The sequence below is a fragment of the Tursiops truncatus genome, chromosome 7 (assembly GCF_011762595.2).
Source record: "Tursiops truncatus isolate mTurTru1 chromosome 7, mTurTru1.mat.Y, whole genome shotgun sequence".
In the NCBI taxonomy this organism is placed as follows: Eukaryota; Metazoa; Chordata; class Mammalia; order Artiodactyla; family Delphinidae; genus Tursiops; species Tursiops truncatus.
The window spans coordinates 62,546,912-62,555,847 of NC_047040.1; the positions used below are offsets into that span (position 1 = coordinate 62,546,912).

The following is an 8,936-nucleotide window of genomic DNA, read 5'->3' on the forward strand; positions in this document are numbered from 1 at the left end:
GAACCTGTAGATTGCTTTGGGTAGTATAGTCATTTTCACAATGTTGATTCTTCTAATCCAAGAGTATGGTATATCTCTCCATCTGTTTGTGTCATCTTTGATTTCTTTCATCAGTACCTTATAGTTTTCTGTGTACAGGTCTTTTGCCTCCTTAGGTAGGTTTATTCCTAGATATTTTACTTTTGTTTACTTTTGTTTATTCCTAGGTATTTTACTTTTGTTTACTTTTGTTGCAGTGGTAAATGGGATTGTTTCCTTAATTTCTCTTTCTGAGCTTTCGTTGTTAGTGTATAGGAATGCAAGAGATTACTGTGTATTAATTTCGTATCCTGCAACTTTACTAAATTCATTGTTTAGGTCTAGGAGTTTTCTGGTGTCATCTTTAGGATTTTCTATGTATAGTGTCATGTCATCTGAATATTGCCTTGTTCTAGTCCTGTCTGAAACTATCTGAGGATGGCTTTATTGGGAATTCCCTGGTGGTCCAATGGTTAGGACTCTGTGCTTCCCCTGCTGAGGGCACAGGTTCAATCCCTGGTCAGAGAACTAAGATCCCCTATCCTGCATGCCATGTGGTGTAGCCAAAAAAAAAATGGGGATGGCATTATGCAGTTAAGATTCAGTTTGGGGGTAGGAACGGCCGCGGGCGCGCCGCGCGCTGCAGCCCCTTCCCAAGCCCCGGGCTCCCCACCGCGTCCCCGCTGCCGCGTCGCCTCGGCCAGGCCCCGAAGGCAAGGACAAAGAGGCTGCCTGGAGGCTCCGCCGGAGCCAGACTTTACCTGCAGTTGCCGGGAACCTCAGGCTCCAAGATGGTTTGCGGGGGCTTCGCGTGTTCCAAGAACTGCCTGTGCGCGCTCAACCTACTCTACACCTTGGTTAGTCTGCTGCTCATTGGAATTGCAGCGTGGGGCATCAGCTTCGGGCTGATTTCCAGTCTCCGGGTGGTCGGTGTGGTCATCGCAGTGGGCATCTTCTTGTTCCTGATTGCATTAGTGGGGCTGATCGGAGCCGTGAAACACCATCAGGTGTTGCTTTTTTTTTACATGATTATTCTCTTACTTGTATTTATTGTCCAGTTTTCCGTATCATGTGCTTGTTTAGCCCTGAACCAGGAGCAACAGGGTCAGCTTTTGGAAGTTGGTTGGAACAGTACAGCAAGTGCTCGAAATGACATCCAGAGAAATTTAAACTGCTGTGGGTTCCGAAGTTTTAACCCAAATGACACCTGTCTGGCTAGTTCTTTTTTGAAAATCGATACAGAGCTGTGTGAAGAGCTGCCACCAGTGCTCACCCTGTGCTCCAATAATAGGAAAATACGCAGGAGAAGTTTTGAGATTTGTTGGCGGCATTGGCCTCTTCTTCAGTTTTAGAGATCCTGGGTGTTTGGCTGACCTACAGATACAGGAACCAGAAAGATCCTCGTGCTAATCCTAGTGCATTCCTTTGATGAGAAAACAAGAAAAATCTTTCATATTCTGATCTTGTACATTTCCTCTAAGTTAAGCTAATTTGCCTGTTTAAGGAAACAGTACATGAAAAATTACATAATTGACAGTGAATGATATATTTTTATGTTTCTCTAAATGTTTTTCTTTTTCCATTGCTGAAAAAGTCTGAAACTTGTGGTCTCCTCTGAACCTCAGTGGTACCTTGTAATCTACTGTTTTTCACAGCGTCTGGCACTGTCCACTGTGGCCTTTCTTAGCGTTTTTACCTGCAGAAAAACTTTGTATGGCACTATTGTGTTGATCATATTGTGACCCTAAATGTACATCTCACTGGAATAATTAATTGTATGTGGCACTGTGCTGTGTAGATAGTTCCCACTGGAAAAAAGAGTTGAAGTTTATTAAAGCCAGAAAGTATGAGATTCTATTCTGTTAAGTTCAATAAGGGAAATCTAAATTCCCCAATTTTTTTGTCCTTTTATTAGGAAAGATGTTGTGGTGAAAATTGTTAACATAAAAGTGATAATTTAGTTCTAGTAGTCCTTCTGATTACACTAATGTACTCTAGAAATAGCTAGGTCTTTAGGAAATTGTGGTTTAGTTTTTGATTTTTACAGGTAAGTGCAAAGGAGAAATGGTTTCATGAATGTTCTAATATGTAACATTTGCCTTCAGCCTTCAAAATGAAATGAGTTTGAGAAATTCAGAAAGTATATCTGTATAATCTTGATATTCTTTTATAATAATTTGAAGTCCAAAAGACTGCCTTTTTAATCAAGTTACTATTAATGCATTGGCCCACATAGCAAAAAGATATTTGACTATCTTACAAATTCTAAATACCTTTTCCGTGAAATTTCTCTGTATTGTCACAGCAAGTCATCAAATCCAAGCGTATTTGAATGTGATCTCCCATTATTTGGAATTTAAATAGTATCGTGGTTCTGTATATTATGTTAAAAAATTAAGTATGGAAACCTTTCTTCGTCTATGAATGTTTGAATTAAAAGAAAGTAATGGAAGGATTGATAAATGAAAAAAAAAAAAAAAAAAGATTCAGTTTGCTCTCTAATTTGAGCTGTTGGTATCCTAGCACTGTAAAATCTGTGTGGTTGTGATGATTCCCCAGGCATAACTCAGAGATATTGTAGGTTTGGATCCAGACCACCACAGTAATGCATATATTACAATAAAACGAGTCTCATGAAGTTTTAGGTTTCCCAGTGCATATAAAAGTTATGTTTAGGGCTTCCCTGGTGGCACAGTGGTTGAGAGTCTGCCTGTCGAGGCAGGGGACGCGGGTTCGTGCCCTGGTCCGGGAAGATCCCACATGCCGCGGAGCGGCTGGGCCCGTGAGCCATGGCCACTGAGCCTGAGCGTCTGGAGCCTGTGCTCCGCAACGGGAGAGGCCACAACAGTGAGAGGCCCGCTTACCACACACACACACAAAAAGTTTATGTAGAAATGTGCAGTAGCATTATGCCTATAAAAACCATGTATATACCTTAATTAAAAAATATTTTATTGTTAGGGAGTTCTCTGGTGGTCCAGTGGTTAAGGCTCTGTACTCCCAGTGCAAGGGGCACGGGATGCAGGGGGCACGGGTTTGATCCTTGGTCAGGGAACTAAGATCCCACATACCACATGGTGAGGCCAACAATGAAAAAAATTATTGTTAACAATACTAACCATCATTTGAGCTTCCAGCAAGTCATAATCTTTTTGCTTTTTACCTCGATGTTGATGGTGCAGACTGAGACTGATCAGGCTGGTGGTCCCTGAAGTTTGGGGGCTGCTGTGGCAATTTCTTAAAATAAAACAGCCACGACATTTGCCCCATTAACTGACTCTTCCTTTTGCGAATGATTTCTCTGTAGCACGCAATGCTGTTTGATAGCATTTTACCCACAGCAGAACTTTAAAAATTGGGAGTCAATCCTCTCAAACTCTGCGGCTGTTTATCAGCTAAGTTTATGTCATGTTCTAGATCCTTTGTTGTCATTTCAACAGTTCTCACAGCATCTTCACCAGGAGTAATTTCCATCTCTAGAAACCACTATCTTTGCCCATCCATAAGAAGCAATTCTCCATCCTTTTTTTTAAAAAATTTATTTTATTTATTTATTTTTGGCTGTGTTGGGTCTTCATTGCTGCATGCGGGCTTTCTCTAGCTGCGGCCAGCGGGGGCTGCTCTTCGTTGCGGTGAGCAGGCTTCTCATTGTGGTGGCTTCTCTTGTTGCAGAGCACGGTCTCTAGGCGCTCGGGCTCTATAGTTGTGGCTCGTGGACTCTAGAGCGCGGGCTCGGTAGTTGTGGCGCACGGGCTTAGTTGCCCTGCGGCATGCGGGATCTTCCTGGACCAGGGCTCAAACCCATGTCCCCTGCATTGGCAGGCAGATTCCTAACCACTGCGCCACCAGGGAAGCCCAGTTCTCCATCCTTTAAAGTTTTATCATGAGATTGCAGCAATTCAGTCACATCTTAAGGCTCCACTTCTAATTTTGTGTCTTTTACTTTTCCCACCACATCTGTAGTTACTTCCTTCACTGAAGTCTTGGACACCTCAAAGTCATCCATGAAAGATGGAATCAACTTCTTCCAAACTCCTGTGTATGTTGATATTTTGACCTCTTCCCATAAATCATGAATGTTCTTAATGGCATCTGGAATGGTGAATCCTTTCTAGAAGGTTTTCAATTTACTTTGCCCAGATCCATCAGAGAAATTGCTCTCTATGGCAGCTTATAGCCTTATGAAATGTATTTCTTAAATAGTAAGACTTGAAAGTCAAAATTACTCCCTGATTCATGGGCTCTAGAATGGATGTTGTGTTAGCAGGCATGAAAACAACATTAATCTCATACATCTCCATCAGAGTTCTTGGGTGACCAGGTGCATTTTCAATAAGCAGTAACATTTTGAAAGGAATGTTTTTTTCTGAGCAGTAAGACCCGACAGTGGGCTTAAAGTATTCTGTAAACCATATGTAAACAGATGTGTTGTCATCCAGGCTGTTTGTTGCTCCATTTATAGAGCACAGGCAGAGTAGATTTCGCATAGTTCTTAAGGGCCCTAGAATTTTCAGAATAGTAAATGAGCATTGGTTTCAACTTAAAGTCACCAGCTGCATTAGCCCCTAACGAGGGAGCCTGTCCTTGAAGCTTTGAAGTTAGGCATTGACTTCTCCTCTCTGGCTATGGAAGTCCTAGATGGCATCTTCTTCCAATATGAGGCTGTTTCATCCACACTGAAAATTCCTGGTTAATTGTAGCCACCTTCATTAAGTATCTCAGTATCTTCACTAAGTATCCAGAAGATAACTTGCTGCAGCTTCTACAACAGCACTTGCTGCTTCACCTTGCACTTTTATGTTAAGGTGATGGCTTCTTTCTTTAAACCTCATGAACAGGCTCTGCTAGTTTCAAACTTTTCTTCTGCAGCTTCTTCACCTCTTTCAGCCTTCATAGAATTGAAGAGAGTTAGAGCCTTGCTCTGGATTAGACTTTGGCTTAAGGGAATGTTGTGGCTAGTTTGATCATCTATCGAAACCACTAAAACTTACTCTGTATCAGCAATAAGGCTGTTTCACTTTCTTATTGTTCTTGTGTTCACTGGAGTAGCACTTTAAAATTCCTTCAAGAACTTTTCCTTTGCATACACAACCTAGCTAACTGTTTGGCGCAAGAGGCCTAGTTCTTAATTCCCCGACCAGGGATGGAACCTGCGCCCCCTGCAGTGGAAGCGCAGAGTCTTAGCCATTGGACCACCAGGGAAGTCCCTGGCCTATCTTGGCTTTTGACGTGCCTTCTTCTCTTAAGTTGAATCATTTCTAGCTTTTGATTTAAAGTGAAAAACTATTCCTTTCACTTGAATACTTAGAAGCCATTGTAGGGTTCTTAACTGGCCTAATTTCAATATTGTTGTATCTCAGGGAATAGAGAGGCCTGAGGAGAGAGAGGGAGAGAGATGGAGAATGTCCAGTCGGTGGAGCAGTCAGCACACACACAACACTCACTGATTAAGTTTGCTGTCTTACATGGGCATGGCTTGAGGCACCCCAAACCATTTTAATAATAACATCAAAGATCAGTGATAACAGATCACTGTAACAAATATAATAATAATGAAAAAATTTGAAATATTGTGAGAATTATCAAAATGTGACACAAAGACGTGAAGTGAGCAAACGCTGTTGGAAAAATGGCACCGATAGACTTGCTGGAGGTAGGATTGCAACAAACTTTCAATTTGTAAAAAACAAAATCTATGAAGCAGGATAAAATGAAGTAAGCCTGTTAGTAGCTTCTTGAAGACTAGTTGTTTTCTTTTGGGGGGATGTCAATAGCTTTTTTGATGGCCACATGGGGGAGCTCCACCTTCCTTAACAGTTACCTTGGAAAATCACATTTTATGTTTTTGTTTGCATATTTATTTATTGTGATTACTTTTTATTTTCATCAAAGTAATCACCCACAAAATTAAGAACAATCAAATGGTTCTACCTCATCCCTCTACAACTCTTAGTCTTACTCCCTAGAACCACCTACTATCTATTTTTTAGCCATTTTCCCAAGTATCTATATTTGACTCTCTGTTTCTAAATATGGGATTTATACTGCCCTATCTTGATTTAACAACTTCAGATAGTATATTACATATGTTCTGTTATGGTAGATGTGGATTTAGCAATCTAGCCCTCTGACTGCCAGGATACACCCTCCCCAACCCCCATCCCCTGCCCAGTTGTGTAATTAGAATGCTTTCAAGTGAGAATTACAGAAAACCCTGACTCTACAGGCTTAATAAGGGAATTTGTTATCTCCATTTAATGTGAGGCTGAAAATAATATTTCTCAAGGTTGCACAATTCAGTGGCATCACTGAAACCTGGGTACTTTTTATCTTTGCTCTGCTATCCTTGGGGTATTGACTTTGTCTGTAGATTGACTGCTCTCGTGACTGCTAGATGGTGGCAGCAAATCTATTTGTCTTTTCCACATGTCCAGAGGAACAAGAAGAGACTGACTCTTCCTTGCATTTCTGTTTAAGAAGCCTCCCAACAGACTTGGATCTATGTTTCTTCCTAAAACTATCACAACTAAAGGGAATGGGGTTGTCATGATTGGGACTAATTAGATTTACCCTTTACGACTGGTGTTGGGATCAGCCTCCTCTAAAGCAGGTTGCCAAACAGAAAATGGTAGATACTAGAACAAAATAATGTACTATGGTTTAATTTCTTTGCTTTTATAGTTCTTGTGCTTGCTTTTCCTGAAGTTGATGATTGTAACATTTGTTTTACTTATATACTTTTCTATTCTTATCCTTATTTTTTTCTATGAGATTTGTCAAACGCTTTTCAATAGTTTCCCAAATGCTGAGCAAGTCAGATAGTTTATTATCTTCATTCCTTTTTCTGGGAACATTCCTTCTGGAGCTCTCTGGGGATCACTCTGTACTGGTTGTTCTCTAGGTCAGCTGTCAGACTGCGATTATTCTTTTTTTTTGGGCTACGCGGGCCTCTCACTGCTGTGGCCTCTCCCGTTGCGGAGCACAGGCTCCGGACGCGCAGGCTCAGCGGCCATGGCCCACGGGCCCAGCCGCTCTGCGGCATGTGGGATCCTCCCGGATCGGGGCACGAACCCGCGTCCCCTGCATCGGCAGGCGGACTTCTCAACCACCGCGCCACCAGGGAAGCCCAAACGGCGATTATTCTTGAACTCATTCTTAAATTTGACACTCTGTTTGGGGGGATGCATGATTTTTCTTTTTCTTGATTCATTTGCTTATTTTGCTGGACTCATTCGCTTTCTAAGAAAGGGAGTAAGTTTGTTTAGCTATTGTGTGTCTGCAAATGCTTTTAGTTTACTCTAAAGCTTGACCAGGTATAAAATTCTAACGTGAATTTCTAGGATGAAAGTCATTATCTGTCAAAGTTTTTAAGACTTCTTACTTTTTGTCCTCTATCATCTAAGGTCATTATTGAGAGATTCAAGGCCATTCTCATTTCTGTTCATTTGTATGTGATCTTTTATTCTCTCTTCTGAAGACTTAAAGGATTTTCACATTATCCCCAATGGTCAGCAACTGTATGATGCTTTCCTTGGAGTGGGACTTTTGAAATTAATAGTGCTAGTCATTTGGCAAGTCCTTTCAGGCTACAGACTTGTGTCCTTCACCTTCACTAGTTGTCTTAAATTATTTCTTAGATTATCACTCTTTCATTTTTTTTTAAAGTCTTTATTGAATTTGTTACAATATTGCTTCTGTTTTATGTTTTGCTTTCTTGCCGTGAAGCATGTGGGATCTTAGCTCCCCGACCAGGGATTGAACCTGCACCCCCTGCATTGGAAAGTGAAGTCTTAACCACTGGACCACCAGGGAAGTCCCTCATTTTGTCTTTTTTTCTCTTTCTGGCATGTAGAATGATCAGATGTTGCATAACCTGGACTAATTTTCTGATTTTCTTATCTTTTGTATTTTTCATTTTTCCCTTATTCCTCTGCTCTCTTTTTTCCTACTTTCTGGGATGACTTTATTTTCCAACCCTTCTATTTAATTAAAATTTTTTCAATGTATAGATTTTTAATTTCTTTTTTTAAAATTAATTAATTTATTTTTGACTGCGTTGGGTCTTTTTTAAAAATTAATTAATTAATTTTTGGCTGCATCGTGTCTTCGTTGCTACGTGCAGGCTTTCTCTAGTTGCAGCGAGCGGGGGCTACTCTTTGTTGCGGTGTGCGGGCTTCTCATTTTGGTGGCTTCTCTTGTTGTGGAGCATGGGCTCTAGGCACACAGGCTTCAGTAGTTGTGGCACGTAGGCTCAGTAGTTGTGGTTCGTGGGCTCTAGAGCGCAGACTCAGTAGTTGTGGCGCATGGGCTTAGTTGTTCCGTGGCATGTGGGATTTTCCCGGACCAGGGCTCAAACCCGTATTCCCTGCATTGGCAGGTGGATTCTTAACCACTGCACCACCAGGGAAGCCCTAGATTTTTAATTTCTAAGAGCTTATTCTTGGATTATCTGTTTTTGTAGTGCTTTTTTTTTTTTTTAAGGGTACACCTTCTGTCTGACGCTATTCTCGTTTGTAAGTTTTAATCTCTTCCCTTCATTGTATACCCCCTTTTCCCTCCCCACTCCTTGAATTTTTTTAGTGTTCTTTCTCCCTTTCTTTTCCTGTTTGCTTGTTGTGATTACTCTCTTCTATGTTGTCTTCTAGAAATATCTGATAAAAATCTGATAAGGCATTTATTTATATTTAAGGGCAGAATCCTAAGCAGTTGGTTGGAGGTCTGTGTGTAGCCACTTCTCCTATGACATCTTTCATGATTCCTCTAACCTATGTGCTTTTAGTCCTTTAATCTCCAAAGCACTCTGAATCTCTCTTACGGCATTCACATTCTGCTTTATATCAGTTACCTCTAACCTAGCTTATAAATGTAAACTCTACTATGAGATATGGATTCATTTCCCTGGGATAAGTCACATCAAA

The 8,936-nt window shown here is 41.0% G+C and overlaps 1 pseudogene; it reads left to right on the forward strand.

Moving 5' to 3' along the window:
- Positions 1-634: 634 nt before the first annotated feature.
- Positions 635-2,501, forward strand: LOC101318608 (tetraspanin-13 pseudogene; annotated as a pseudogene).
- Positions 2,502-8,936: the final 6,435 nt, after the last annotated feature.